Raw genomic sequence first — 16,430 nt, forward strand, 5'->3', positions numbered from 1 at the left:
GCACAGCAGTAAGTTTCCCCAGCCTCTAAAAAACCCGAGGTGAAAGACAAAACCCCTGCGGGGACACCCCCACCACCCGCGGCTGGCGTGGGCTCCCCGGGAGGGGCGACCACCCCTCTGCCCCAGCAGACAATCACACAAAAAAATAATAACGATAATATTAAAGACCAGCAAGCAGCAACACCCACTCTGTGGCAAACCGCAGGCTCGCAGCACGGGGAGGCTCCCGCCCAAACCCGCCGGGCCCTCCGCCGGGGGAGAGGGGCTGGACGGAGACCCACGGCCCCGCACCCCCCCCACACCGCAGTCCCCACGCACCCCCCACACCCCACGGACACAACTTGCGGCCCCGCGACCCCCCCCTCCACCACACAGCCCCACACACACCTCCCCTCGCCCCTCACGACCGGCGGGAGAGCGCTGAGGAGCCGCTCCCGCCTCAGCGCGGCAAGGCGGGCGGGCGGGCGGCGGCCCCGCCGAGCCGCGGTGCGGACCACCACCACCACCACCACCACCACCACCCTTCCTCCTCATCCTCCTCCTCCTCCTCGCCAACCCGGCGGGGCACTGCTCAAGCTACCGGTTCCTCCCCGCCGGTAAAAGCGCGGGGGCCTCGCCCGCCGCCCCCGGTTGGCCGCGGTTTTACTCCCGCCGCCGGAGCAACCCGCCGGGACAAACTTTCGCATCCCTCCCGAGAGACGGGCGGGCTCCCCGGCGCGGCGGCAGGTTCCCGCCGGTACCTGCTGCTGTTGCTGCGGCGGTGGCGGGCAGGTTGGGCACTGCTGCTGCTGGTCCTCCTTCTCCTCCCGCGGGCCGGCGGCCCATGCGCCCGGGGCAGGGCGAGGGGCCGCCCTTGCACGCCCGGCTCCGGCTCCAGCTCCGCCGCTCCGCGCTGCCGCCGCCGCCGCCACTACTACTCACTCTCCCGTTACCCGGGCAACTGCCTCCCGCCCCCTCGCCTCGCCCCCTCCCTTCTCACTAACACCGTCCCTCGCCGGCCAACCACAAGGGCGCCCGCCGCGCCCACGTGGGTCCGGTAGACCAATGGGAGAAAGAGGAGGCGGGGGGAGGTGGGAGGGGAACGACCGCGGCCGGCGAAGTCAATGAAGAGCCGCTTCCCAGGCGGGAGCGGGGTGTTGAGGGGCGGGTGGGAGGACCCGGCCGCTCCCCGGTGGCCCCGCCCCGCCCGGCCCCGCCCCTCTCCCCTCACAGCCCCGCGGCCGAAGATGGCGGCGGGCGGTCCCCGGCCACCTGCCTGAGGCGGGACGGTGCGCGGCGGCCCCGGCAGGCCTAGGCGCTGGGCTGCGGCCCGGTCTGCCCGCCGAGGCGGGGTGAGAAGCAGCAGGTACCGGTACCCTTTGGCCGTCTGGCGTTACCCGGCCCAGGAAACCCTCCGAAGCCATAAAATCGCCAGCAGAGGAATACGGGTAGGTTTTTTGGTCAGGGCTGTCACGTAGCATACCCCCTCACCCCCCACACACACCCTGTAGGTGTAGGAAGCATCGCTGCGGGAGCTGTGACTGGAAACAGGCGCACGGGTCCGGGGGATGCCACCCAAGTGGTGCCCACGAGGCAGGGTTGCTCATACAGCACTATTAATGCAATATATCGTTGGTACCAAACGTGTCTCGCTTAGGTACGTCTTCCAAAAAACCACTATCAGCGCGGTATCGGCCTCTCGTTAGCGCAGATGCTGGGATTAGTTGGAGCGGAGCCAGCCTGCGCTGCAGGCTCGCAAGCTTTAACACGCCGGCGCTAGTAAGGCAGCCTGGATCGAAGTTGACTCCTCGCACAGCCGCTTCGGCAGCTCCGCACCCTCCGGTTCTGGAAATGGAAGCGCGGCTGCGCTCCAGACGGCTCGGCAGAAGCCAGCTCCGGTCCGACACCACTCACCGGCCTGTGCCGGTAGCCGTGCTAGTGGTAGGTGCCTGGGCCCCAGCAGACCTCAAAAGTAGCAACGTATTCTCTTGGTCACCCTGTATCTGAGCTAGGCCTGCTTGACCCACACAACGTCTGTGGGGAAGAAAAAGAAAACTACCAAGTATGTTCACAGATGCCAAATATGTGGGGTTTACGTTGAAAGATTTAGCCTCAAAGTGAAACACACTTTTTATAGCGAGAGGCGGTGCTGTAACACACGGTGTTTAGAGCAGAATATTCCCGTCAAAGTCAAGGCTGGCTGGAGGCCACAGGAGCAGGTAGTGTCAAGGGACTGTGGATTTCTGAAGGCAATCAGCTGTTCAGGGCTCACTGCCTGCTCTGTGTACAGTCCAAGAAATCCAGGATGGCTACTGCCTAACACGTTTTGAGAGAGGTCCGCATGACGAGAAATGGTAGCTGGTCCTCAGGAGGATATATCCGGGAGCAGCATCAGTCTTTACCCTTCCCATCCCAGTACCAGCCCAGGATTTCAAGGCATTTTCCTCATTTTTTGTCTGAACTTTAGCGAGTCCTATACGTCACTCCTTCTGTGGCACCTCGTTCTCGGGGAAAGAAAAATCAGTTTCCCCCCAGATAAAATTATGACTACAGTCTTACCTTGCTTTTAGCCTTCTCCTCAAGGTTGTTGATTCAGCAGAGGTACAGCTTTCAGCCCAGTATTCAGGACATCTGCTAACATGGAACACCAGAAAAATGAAATTAACATCTTATTTAGACCGTTTATTTAATTTAAATGTTAAAGCATGTGGCCTCTGTAAAAAGAAGTCTATGAACTTAGGTTGCCTGAGGTTTTGTTTAAACTTACCTGGAAAAACAAGATGCCAGGAACGCCTGGGCTGCTGTGGCTCTTGGGACCTTGAAGGACAGCGTGGCTTGCAGAAGGCTTAGCCGCAACACTCGGTCTCACCTGTGCTCAAAGGCCTTTGCAAGCATTCGGTGGGCTTGCTGAATGCCAGCTCCTGCAGAAATTGACATTTCTGTCACTCTGTAACTCAACTGCTGTTTTTCGTATCTAATCGATGTTTCACACGCAGACAACAGGAATGAGAAATTAAGCCAAATCTGTTCTTTGGCAAATTCAGGTGGCGTTTTAGTACAGGAAGAGATGGTTTATAATACATTAGTAAGAAACTGCTTCTATTGTAACATTTTTATATTTAGAAAATCTTCTTTTAAAATATGTGGCTAGAGGTAGAGAAGAAGATTATAATAGCCTAGTCTGTGATAAAGGAAAATTTCAATTCAATGGGACTGCTATAAAGGCCCTTATTTATTTTTCTCAGCAGTTGCATTTTGCCTTTCACTCGCTTGCCTGCAGCTTTGGTTGCTGCGGAGGTTTTCTTCTGTAAATTCTTCAAAGTGATGGATTTTCCCTTTGAAAGAATGCTTGACTGTAGAGAACTACAGACGTGTAACCTTTTTATTTTTTTCCTGTGCACGTGTGATGCTTTGAGCTTTGCGAAGACAGGTGTACTGCCACCTCTTTTGTTAATTTGCGTGCCGAGAGAGTGAAAATTTGCATTACTGGTTTCATACTCCCCAACTGAAAGGCAAGGATGGTGCTCTTCTACTCTTTCCGGTTAAAGGTCATCTGTAAATACATGTTCCTCACTGGCTCAGATTAGTCAGACATTCAGCACGTTATGAATCAAATAAGCACTAGGCATATTTTTATTGATTAAATGTTATGGTTGTAGCAAGAAGCACTAACGAACAAGGTGTTGCACTTATGTACCCTCACCAATGCTTACAATCTAGACAGACAAAAGCCAAGAGAAAAAAAAAAACATTTTAATCGCTCTTTCAGAAACAGAAAGCTGTGGCACAGAGCTGATGAGAGGACTGTGCCAAAATCCGGTCTCCCAACTAACATCAGCATCTTAACCACAAGCTATTCCCCTTCTTGTTGGTTCTTATCCTTTTAATGTGTTCCAGCCTGTTAGATAGGTAAAAGTAATCATGTGTTAAGTTACAGGCTTGGACTCTAAAAAGATAATGATCAAAGCCCAAGTTCTCATCTCAGTCATGAGAACTGAAACCGGGAGCGATTTGATTACTTCATCGGACATGAACACAGTAATAATTCTCTTATTTTAAGAGTCGTTACAGAACAGGTAACGGTCCTTGTCCTATAAAAATCAGTAACAAAACACTTTAAATGCACACCTTTAGCCTAGGGATAATGTCATTCAAATCCCCATACTATTCCTATGAAAAAGCCATTTAGTATGTTCACAGAAGTAAAATGATGGTGGGGTAGGAGTGCCAGCCTGGGACTCGGGACTCCTGAATCTGTCAGCTTGCTGTCATCTAAGCCCACACCGGGTACTGTGGAAGCACATGGGGTTCCCACAGGATAAAATCTAAATGCCAGCCATGCATTGTAAATGTGTTAAATCAAAGATTGCCTTTTACCACAAATTCCATAGAAATTCTAACAAAACGAGCCCTCAATCTTGGCTGGAACTTTGAGATACCAAGTCCACAATGATTAAGTGCACACTAATACCAAACATGCTTTGGAGCTGTGATCTCAGCAAGGACAGCAGGATCTGGCCTGATGCGTTGTTAATTACCACTGCAATACAAGGCTACTTAAATGCTGTGAAAGCCGCGATGCCATAATCACACTCTGCCATAAGCATTTGAAAATAGGAGGCTTCCTTTGCAAGTGCCATTTTTCTGACACTACAAAATGTCACAGAGTTCAGTTGTAAAACAGTAAAAGATGCCTAAAAATACTGAGTGTTACTCATATTCTTAGAGAACTAGATTTTGCAGTAAGTGAAAAATAAGTTTCGTAATTAGAAAACAAAACACTCATAAACAGCTACATGCAATTCATCATCTAAAGAATTTAAATCCTGTAACGTAAGATAATTCAGCTTTGATCCTTAGACTGTAAGAGTCAACATTTCCTGAGGTGTTTTCACAGACCTTTCAAGACAATCTTGAGTTCATTTGTAAGTGTGTCTGCTGCAGGGTCTGGTAAAACATTCTGTTACGAAACTGATGGCTGCAATGGTAGGAGCGTTTAGAGAGCAGAAAAACGGGGATGTTAAACTAAAATAGCAAAGTTTTCATTAATTTTTCAGGCTCTGTTATGTACCTTTTAGCTTTTGGCTGTAGCTAATCAAATTGCATGTTCATATAAGTTCTGACTTAAGGCAATGAATTCTTAAAAATGTCTTATTTTGCATTTTTAAGATTTTATTGTGTAATGCATGTACATTAAGAAAAGTTGTTGCTTTTGGGGATAGAATGCATCTTGAGACTCTTATTTTACCTCTATGAAATCCAATATAATCTTTGAAAGTTTAACTCTTGAGATAGCCAATAGGTTTCCTCTAGGACAGCCAGATGCTGTCATTCTTTGTTGTATTCTTTGGCAGGTGGCGGACTAGGTTTTTTTTAAATATTAAATACTTCTTTAAATAAAATTTAGGTTTGGAAAATGAAATCAACTGCTTATTTGATCAGTGGAAGAAGACAGGAATATAATATCTTAGAAGCTGCTTCACCCATTTACCTCTCCTGTGATCTGAAAACCATTAGACTAAAAAGAAAGTTCAAACGCTAAATTTAAATTACAGTTTTAAAAGAAAAGGGACAGCTGTTGTCTAAGAATTATGTCCACCCTATACTTGTTAAAAGGTGGGTACCCCTACCTCTTTGGTAAGAAATACGTAGATTCCTCACTCGTGGCTCATAAGGACGGCTGCTTAGGTGGACTAAAATGTCACAAAACCGTGTCTCTACTGCAGTTTACCTGAACTAAGAATTTCTTCACAGTGCCTTATATTTACAGTGTAAATATTCTAAGACTAACCCTCTGTCAACTATTGTTATTGTTAGCTAGCATCTCTTTCATCCTCAGAGTTGTCACTCTGTATTTCCATGGTTAGAATACACATCTCCTCAAAGTAGCTAACTTCATCCATGGCTTGTATCCATGGACAGCCAGCATCTGCCATGATTACTCGTCATTACAAGAAAAAACCTTTGCAAGGGTCAGTTAGGATTGCGGTGAGCCATTGCCCTGAGATTTTACCAGTACTCCCATACTGCCGAAGCAACCCGCTGTCTCCTTGAACCAGTATGTATGTTCTCTCAGGATATCAGATTTTTTTTAGTAAGTGGCATCTAGCTACACTATGATTCCGTCGCTATCAAGTACTTACTTTGCATCATGGCATGAAAATCTTGGTATTGGCTTAGGAAGGCCTAAGGCCTCTTAGGAAGAAGCAATTTGATCACGCTTGTTTAATCCTTGCTTTGGCAGGTGAGGCTAAGAGCAGACCTCGGTTGTTTGTCTTCCCCGAACATCTGCCAGATGTGGTGGCATTCTTAAAATTCTCCCTGCTGTTAGTGTCTCCTTGGCCTCTGAAGCCTGGCCGCCTAATTGGAAACAAACCCGTTCTCAGGCTGCCAAAGGAAGTGGGACGTACTAACCCGCACACCATGCTCGCCTCAGCCTGCAACTGCTGTGCTGTAACCAGAGGTTTCCTACTTGGCCATAGGGACACCGTTAACCATGGATGACTTCACAATGCAAAATGGTTGTATATGTTATTCGGTGGAAAGTCCATCTGAGAGAAGCCAACCTGACCTGTTACACACCTCACAATTTTCAAGATTTGAGATCTTTGTTTTGCTTGAACAGGACACCTTGAGAGTATTTCGGGAGATCTATATTCAGACGAGCTCTCCAAAACACATTTTCCATGTCTTCTTTATCTGAGTGGAATCTGTCTTACAAGTTAGTCATGTATACTGTAAGAGGTTATAGACTGCATATAAACATGTTTAATGAAGCTGAATACTGCAAGCATAAGCAGCAAAAATATTTTGTTTACTTAACATTTATACACACTCAAGTAAAAGCTTGTTAAGTTTGGTTGGCTAAGCTTGTTTTCAAAAGGGACATAGCAGACTGAAAAAAATAAATAAATCAACATATGCATAACAACACAATCATTCGTATTAGCATTCTAGTTAAGTCAATGATTAATTCTCCTTTGAGGAAGAAGTGGTGGTAAAGCAACTCTAATATCTAGTAGCGGTATTACAATCAACTCAAAATTCCAGATTATATCAACACATGCATATGTAATACAGGAGAAACTTTCAGAGCCTAAACTTTAAAGAGAAATCTGAATAAACATATGCTTGTTTGAGTATTTAAATATAGATTCAAAGTAGCTACTCTCCACAATTGGCTTGTAGATATCTGCTCTGTCTGCAAATAAAAGAGGTCACTAGAGTTTTCTACTGACTTTAAATGGCTGAACTGGAAGAGCAGGATAGTGGCACAGCAGCTCCAGAAAGGACTAATTCTGAAATAAATGAGCTCTTGTCAGAAGAGTTCATATGAACTCCAGTGGAACGACACGAGACACTACAATGGTTTCTTTTTTAAAACAAAACTAGATGCTCTGTCTTGGACAATCTGAACATCATGAATGTCGTAACTGAGCTTTGAATACAGGTTTGGTGGGGATTTTTCCCCACTGATAAAGAGTTCTCCATCCTATTTGTCAGTAAAGATTGCAATAACACAAAAGCATTACCCAGCTGGGAGCTGTAAGACCAGCACTGGAGAGAAAACTGAAACCTTCTGCAGAAGGTCAGTCTTTTCACACTGACTCAGAAGACAGGAAACTGAGCCTGTCCTCTTGGAGACGGTGAAAGATCGTATGGGATGCCCAGTATGGATTAAGAGGGCAATCATAAATGCCTGAGAAAAGCAACTTTCTACAGATTTTAAGTAGTGGCTACAGCAGAGAGGGAATTTCTTATCTTAGCAGGCCAGGAGAGGGGGACTTTCAATATCCAAACCAAGAAGCTGAGATGGCAGCCCTTGTTTCCTTTAACTCTGTCCTTAAATATGCAGTACTTCAATGTTTCAAAAAGGCTGTTGGCTTACCTCCCGCAGGCTCATTAACAGTTCTTACCCTCTGCCTGATTTTCTTTGCAGGGAAAAAGAAGTTACTGGGAAGGTCCATGGACAATCTTGCGGCTACAGAGATAAATTGTTAAGATAGGGGGAAAAAAACCCTCCTTGTGTCCCAATAGTAACACCTGCATCGGTTTTGTGAAGGTTATTCTGGGGTGTTGGATTTTGGGGTATTAATCTCAGTAATACTACTAAAGGTTTCTATAGGTTTTAGATCGTAATGGAAACAGAAGCAGCTGGGTTCATGGATGATCTAGTGGTTCCAGGTAGAAGTTGGTAGGCTGAGATATTCTCTGACTGGATAAAGCCCTGAGAAACCTAGTCTGATCTCATAGCTGACCTTGCTTTGAGCAGGAGGTTGGACTAGAGATCTTCCGAGGTCATTCTAACCTGAATTATCCTATCACCCTATGAAAATAGAGAATCTGCTTTACTGAAACTGATGCAGGCATTAGGACAGAGAAGATGGTTCCCGTCTAGAAAACAAATGACGCATTTTGAAAAGATTGTGTTATGCCAGTTATTTTACGATCTGAAGTTACATATACCCTATAGAGGAACTTCTGTTTTCCCAATATAAGCCTATGGAGAGAGCAGTATGAATCTTTCAATGCTGATGCAGTCCTACAAGATTCAGCTGGATTTAACCAGGACCACATTTTAATTGGGGAAGCACAGAGACTATGAATAGAAGATTAAAAACATTGCTAAGAAGTTTTTACATTAACTTTGTTAATATGAAAAAGATTCTTTAAAAAATGGGCATTTACAACCTCATGTTATCTGTACATCAAAGGAAGAAGTATTTGTCTCTATTCTAAGGTAAGTTTATATGATTACAAAGATCTTTGTGAACAGGTGAGCTAGGGGGGAGAAGGACAGATGTTGTGGGTTCACATTTTTGCTTTAATATTAATATTTTGCACTTCTGTAATCTCTTTCATCTAAGGGTTTCAAAGAACTCTATGGACATTAATGAATTAAGCCTCACAGCAGTCCTGAGAGAAAAGGTACTGATTTAAAGATTGAAATTCAAAGGGATGAATGGATATAAATGGGAAATAGCATTCCTAAAATTTCATATAGTACTTAGACCATATGGAAAATCTGCTATTTTCCTCTTCATTTATATCCTATGTGCCTTCAAGGCAATTCACAGTACTGGAAAAAAATTGTTAAGAAGTGTTTACAACTGCTTACATACAGTTTGGATACAAAGACAAAAGTAGTAGCAGAAATAAACAGGGAATAGATCAGATTGCAAAAAACAGAGTTTGTTTTGAACATGTTAAACTTCATTTCAGCCTATAGAGGTAACAGATTTTATAGAATACTTTTGCATCAAAGCGGATTTGCTTTACAAATTACAACACAGGATTGCATGAAATAACTTAACCAAGACAGTAGAGTTAGAGAAATGCTCTCCTGCTCAGAATCAAACCCAAAATTTCTTAATACAGAGGCCACAGCAGAAGGAAGGAGTCTTGGCACTCACTGGAATGGAGGCAAGGAAAATGCACAGTATACAGTACATTAAAACGCACTTAGGTCTTTAATGGCCAGCCAAATTCCTGTGCCTTTGCTAACCTGACAAGTTTTGTATATAAATAATTCTACTGATAGTTAGCAGAATTCATCCCAAAGGATGCAATATCGTGTGCAATGATAAAAACAGCATCTTTCAGAAAGCAAGCGAAGCCTTTGATGCATGGGGACATGGCATTTCAGGAGGTGAGCAGGTATTCTGTGAAGTCTTGCAACTCTTCTTCCCCTGTTATGTTTCCATTGGTCACAGATACAGTTTCCTCTCAAGCATATTTGCAGTTCTCCAAGCTGTAAGAATTCATAAGTGGGATCCAAAGGGAAAGTGCCTTGTATCTTCCAGGGAGAATATGTGCTGTAATCATGTAATGAGAGATCTCTCTTGGTGTACAGCTTTCATTCAATGGAAGAGTCAACAGTCGTGTTAAGGGCATGTAATTTCCTAACTCAGAAGTTCTTGCTGTCCTGGGGCATTAGGAAATGAGCCTTTTTGCAATTCAATTTTTTTTTCCAAGTTGTTTTTTTTGCAATTGATTATTCATACTTTGAACAGAGCTTGAAACTGAGAAGTACCTGCTTGCAGAGAAAATAGCTTCACATCAATCAAGAAAACCTGCAATTACAAGTGGAAGCTCATTTCACACTCTATAAAAAGCAAGCAAGACCTGAGTTATAATACATGCATATTAGCCTTTATTTACAATTATGATAAGCTTAAAAATAAACATCTAGGAGCAATTTTTTTTCCTGTAGGAGAGCACTATTCCAAGTGTTCGACTATAAGAGCTCCTGAGTCGCTGTGGCCAGCAACCATTTGGTTCGAGAGAAGAGCATCATTTAAAGGCCATCCTCCCCTTTGCTTTGTGCTGCTACATATCTCTGCCTCCTCAGAGCGTATGGCAAGCTGAAAAAATGTCCAACCCCAAAATCAACATCACTATGCAGATTACCCAGGAATAGCAGTATTGTAGCAAAGCCAGCTGCATCTGTCCCTCTAAAACTACTCTAAGGTCTTAGAAAGTAAAAGCAGATGTACCAGGTCATGCCAAAAATCAGTTTTGTTCAATATCCTATCCCTAGCAGTGCTCAGTAACCAAAGTCAGTGAAAAGATGTAAGAACAAACCAAGCACAGTTATATTTCTGTACTGTATCTTCTCAAATTCCAGCAATTTGTGGCTCATAGCCTGAGCCAGGCAATGCCTTCTATTTCTTGTATTAGAAAAGAGAGTAAATGAATAGTCCCAAGCCTCCTTCCAAAAATAAACAGCTGGGCAATCATAGGTACCCAGGCATCACACACAATTTCCTCATCTGTTTGCATTAAAATAGGTAAAACTGTGTATGAATTCTCATAGGGGTTGGGGAGAAGACAAAGCAAGACCCTTCTCAGTGATGCCCAGTGAAAGGACAGGAAAAAATGGGCACAAGGTGGAATACAGGAAATTCTGTTTACATATTTTTTAAGTCTTTTTTTTTCTTTTCTTCAGTGTAAGGGTGATCAAGCACTGGAACAGGTTGCTGAGAGAGGTTGTGTAGTCTCCATCGTTGGACAGAATCCTGGACAACCTGCTGTAGCTAACCCTGGTTGGGCAGGGGGTTAAACTAGGTGATCTCCGGAGATGCCTTCCAACCTCAGGTACTCTATAATTGTGCGAAATACCCTTGATTAGCAAGTAGTAGTGTGTTGCAAAAGATCCATGTCCAAAGGATTTCTATTCTTCCTGGCTTGAAGCAAGACTCAAAACTTCATCTTTTATAGCCCAGACTCTTGTATTCTGTATGAATAACTGTCTGCTGTCAGGCCAGAAAGAGTCATATACACTTAGTCCTTCTCTGTAGCTTAACGGTTACAACATTCCCTCAATATCTGGATAAGACAATTATCTAGTACATTTATCTTTAGTTGTCTTGTATGAACAATGTTTCATATAAGTCAACAGCAAAAGTGCTACCAACTTTTAAAATGCGGACTGTCCCAGCAAAAATATATTAATTTTTTTTTTAACCTCCTGAGTTGCACGTGCTTATGCACTAACAGTTTATCATCAACAGAACCTGAATTTTTCAGCTCCAAAGTACAAGTAAAAACTTGAACTAACAGTTGTAATGACTGGTAACAAATATAAGATCAAAACAATCTCTCTGGTCCTGCACTATATTAAGCAGGCAAAAGCATACATTTCATCAAGGGGTCATGCATGTCAGAGAAGACATTGAAACATTTGAGAGGCCTGCAAAATTCGAGCTCCCAGAGTGGGCTTCATCTCAGAAATCTTCACACACACATCATTAACAGATTAAGAGCTTAAACCTCTGGTTTCTCAGCACAGGCTTCTCTCATTTGAAGGTTATTTTATCTTTTCTAAGTAGCAACAGCCCTTATCTTCTCTATGGCTTAGCCATTAAGACGTGGCATTTATTTCAGTTACCATTAATGCATCTGGATGAACAGCAGAATTTTACTTTCTAATCCAAACTCTATAATGATGTGCAGCATCAAGATACATATAGTCCTTTCCTTTTGAAAAGGAGAGGCAGTAGATTTGCAGACTTCTATAGAAGTTAAGTTGTCAGGAGTCTCTCAATGTTCTTTACATGCTGTACACACACCACTGCATTTTACTTTTCAGTACCCAAAGTTTTTGGTCAAGATGCTGCTTATCCCAGGCTAAGAGAGCTCAGATACCCTCATCAGCTCAGGAAGGCTCTTTAATCCAGAGCTGAAAAACATGAAAAGTAGAAGATTTTTAGATCTGAACTGTAGTTTGTTTGTTCTCATTATGTGGAAATGCCTTTGGAGTGTTTAAGTGCTAAATTCTTACTTTCTGACAAGCTGTTCCCTTACCTATGTTTTTCACTTTCAAAATCTCTACCCTAGAGCACTGAAGTTAGAGTAGTTAAATTATGCATCTAAACTGAATAATGTCTATGAAAGAAGAAACATGTAAGGAAGCCTGAGGATGGCTGAATCTGTCTTTCTTCTGACAGAAGCCACTTATATCCAAGAAGTCAATGTTTCCTCTGACAAAAAGTGCAACATGTTTTTCCTGTAGTATTTGTTATTAAAAAAGATTTATTAAACCAAATTCCCAAATCCAAACATGTAGAAGATCAGATTTCCAGATTAAAAACAGTAAATAACACCTTATCTTGTGTACATTCAAAATCGAGCTCTAACACCACAGTTCATGCTTCTGTTCATTTATTACTAAGATTGGCTTCGCTGTTAGCCTATACTTTTAGGGAGCTGATGAACATGGATTGGCTTTGCTTGTATTACTCACTCAGAGAGCTAATGTTCTATTATAATTTAATTATTTCCATAACACTGACACTACCAAGTACTAATCCAAATACTAGTTCTAAAATACAACTGACACTAAAAATTCCTCTGTTGTCTTGGGTGCCCCAAGCTGGCCAAGCAAACTCAAAAAAGCAAGAATAAGGCTAAGATTAGAATTCAGGTGGTTCTTAGTCCAAGCCGAGGCATTCAGCGTCTCAGCGAGGCGTGCAGCTTGACCGCTGGCTAACTGCGTGACCCTACAGTGGCACGTACAAATAACAGCAATGTTTGGTGCGCACCAAAGAGAGTCTTAGTAAGATTTACAAAAATCCCATGAGGAATAAAGGCAACGTGTTTGTTCCCAAGACAGGTTAGCACAATACTGAGTTGTCTTGTTCGCTTCTGCTGTTGTCAAATTAACTTGCTACGGTCTCTCCCCATTTTGTATACTGTAAAATTATCAACAGTTGCTAATTATCACATACTGTCCTTTTTAAACACCACACAAATGTTCATTTTAGTTAACAGGAACTGTCTTTACTTTGAATGCAAGTATCTGCCCCCATGCTAATTTAATCAGTTCAAGCAGTTACAGAAAATTAAAATCCATCCTAACATTAGCCAAAATTTACTGGAGTGGAAAACAAACCTAATACATTTATTTCATACTGGCAGTCCTAACCTGACATATTTTCCAAACCAAAAATATTTTCAGGGGAAGGAGAAGACAGGGGAAGAACAGTAGCAGATGAACCACAGCTGCAAAGCCTGCAGTAACACCTTTGTATATAAAAGTTGTTACCACAACTGCTGAATGAACCGGGCAAGAAAAAGCATGAGCCAGCCAGGCTGCTGCGGATGAGCCAAGAGAGGCATCAGTGTGGTGGCAACATGCACCCCAGGTGAACTTCTTTCTGCCTTTTTATGAACTGTTAAAATAAACCTGAAGGAGAGTAGAAACAAAACCTAAAGAACCAATATCCAAGGTAACCACAACTGGATGATGTTTATTTTGGCTATTACATTCAATGTCTCCTACACTTCTTGGAGCAAGGAATCTTTTTTTGAAGACTGCAATGAAATTGATACCAATAAAAGGTCCCTATGTTTTTTGGTAATTTCACCTGAAACCTAGCTGCTACTGCTTATGCCTTGTAGGAGAAATTTCTCTATGGGAATTGCGTGCAGAGACCACATACTTGTAAAGAAAAGGAAGGTTCCATACCAAAAATACTGTGGATCAATCATGTAAATAAAAATGTCTCTTTCCCACTTCCAAGATTTTTTTATTTTTTTTAAGTTTTTTTTTAAGTTTGGTTTTTTTTTTTTTTTTTTTGGTCTGGGTAGGGGAGGGAGTTGAGCAAAGAATGTTACGACTATTGACCTGAGACAGTCTCCTGGAAATAATCTAACAGCAGGGAACAGCAAGTCCTTTTCAAAACCAATGAAGCAAGAAAACACTGTTGACCAAGCTATTGTGAGGGATTTGACAGAGGGGAGAGGGGAAAAAATAGATGGAGAAGAAGGAAGAGAAAGGATGAAACTATGCCTTAGACTCATACTTACTATTTCCTTTAAAAGAAAACACGTATTTTCAAGGCCATCACTTCTATGCCACCTCTACCATAACTAACCCTCGTTCCAAGAAAAGACGCTTGTTTTTAGCGGCAATCAGACGGTATGCTTAGGCTTACGACTGCAGGATTTTTGCTCACAGCATGCAGTGTTAGATAGCCTTGGGTGTTCCTTTATCTGTCTCTCCTTATAATGGCCAATGGTAGCTTTGAAAAACAAGACAGTATTTCTGTAAATTTAATATCAGTTTACGTCCTTCTATGGGGGCTGTGTCTTTTCAGTAAAAGACCACTGTCTGAGACATAGGAATTCTGAAATCTTCACATGTTTATTTAAAAAAAAGCTAGGAAAAAAACCAAAACAAAACCTATTCCCAGTCCTGATGAGATCATCATCAGCCAGCATTGCCAGAACCACTTTCACTGTGAAATTATGGCCTCATAGGGACCCTGAGGGTGAGGAGGACCTTGCTGCGATTATTTTGTGTGTGTTACTTCAAGACGCCACTACCAGTAGCAGCTGGGTCAAGCACTACAGCAAAGTTGGCCCTAGGAACACAGATAGTGCACATATTAACTATTTGCTTTCTACAGATGCTTTTTCTCTACAAAACCCCTTTTGTCTCAGAATTACAATGGACAATATTGATATATTGTTGGATCTGCACCTAATGTACTCAAAAACATAATAAAGCGCCTGTATGCTCTCTCGAATAAACAACATTCACCATCTTAAATAACTTAAGAATTACTGTAGATGAGACATGGTCGTGTTAGAGAAACTTCTCACTCAGGATTTGGGTTTTGTGTGTGTTTCATGATCTTTGGTTCTTTTTGCTGATCTTTCATTCTTTTTGTGCATGTGCGCAGGCACACAGAGTGGTTTCTCACTGAAATACAAACCCCTCAATGTTAATTCATCTTTTTGAGTTAATCCGTTTACACTGAAAGCCAAGAGACTGAAATTATTATTGTTGTGGACTGACAGTTAGGGGCTCCATCAGGAAGCCGTAGCAGTGGATTTGACTTTCCTGGTTCCTCATCATTTTCCCACATCAAGTCTGCTAATCTAAACTGTATATAAACAAAGGGGGTTTATTGTCTGTAAGTGTTAGGAAAGTCAAAACTGAAGCTGTGTATGAACTCTGGCTTTTATTTATGGCATTTATTGGTGAAACAGATGCTTTTTTCCCACCACATCATAAAGGAGAGTGGAATCCTGCTCTAAACCATCAGAAATCATCTATTCTTATTACTCTGATATGTGTAGCCACTATTCACGGAGGGCAATTTCATGAATAAGTTAGTACATATTTACACTTCTAACTGTGATATCACACTTCAGAATTCTTTTTTAAGGAAGAATTCCCTGGTTATTTCAAGAAGTAAAAAACAAAACAGAGCAGGCAGGTTTTAAGAATTTTGAATAGTTATCTATAAAAGAAATTTCCTCTACTGTATCAAAGGCAGATGTTCTTCAGAAGCACCAATACCAATGTGCAGAGGGAAAAAAAAATCTGAACCACTGATGAAATAATGAAGATACTTTTCCACATATTTAGGTATCAAATAAATAGCCAAGAAAAATGTAATGAAGGAATACAGAAAAAGACTAAACAAAAAAGCCACAAACCACCTTTGGGGATGAAAGCAAGCATGTGTAATGGGAGCTCAAAGGGTAATATATTCAGAAAGCTGTAAGTGCCTGAAAATGAAGCCTTAGAACGAAAGCACCTCTTCAGCCATTAACTCTAGTGTCACAAATGTAAAGCTGTAATCTTTTTTCCTGTATTCTCACTATTATCCAAGCACTAAGTGTCAGTTAAGAAGACGTAAGAGAGCAGGAATTTTCAGTGGGGTGGAAACCTTTTGTCGCCTGTTTTCTTATATATAGGAATGTTAAGAATAAAATTACAACTTTGTCATGGTTTGTAACTAATCTTTGGTTTACTGCTGCTATGACAACCTTTTAAGGATGTAGACTGTGAAATGAAATGATACTTTAACACTCTAATAGACTGAAAGTATCATCTTGGGTATTTTTTTAACCAAAAGTAGCAGTTTCACTATTAACACTGGAAAGGTTAAAGCCCCTATCTATGACAAAAGTGGGAAAGAAGCAGATCTGTTAGC

General features: G+C 42.5%; 1 long non-coding RNA gene across 1 annotated transcript; it reads left to right on the plus strand.

The window, feature by feature from the left end:
- Nucleotides 1-1,158: 1,158 nt before the first annotated feature.
- LOC142040384 (uncharacterized) lies at nt 1,159-15,329 on the plus strand. The gene is made up of 3 exons (XR_012653191.1): nt 1,159-1,427; nt 10,928-11,076; nt 13,439-15,329. It is a non-coding gene; the product is annotated as an uncharacterized LOC142040384 (long non-coding RNA).
- The last annotated feature ends 1,101 nt before the right edge of the window (nt 15,330-16,430 follow it).

This window comes from Buteo buteo, chromosome 16, assembly GCF_964188355.1.
Source record: "Buteo buteo chromosome 16, bButBut1.hap1.1, whole genome shotgun sequence".
Lineage (NCBI taxonomy): Eukaryota > Metazoa > Chordata > Aves > Accipitriformes > Accipitridae > Buteo > Buteo buteo.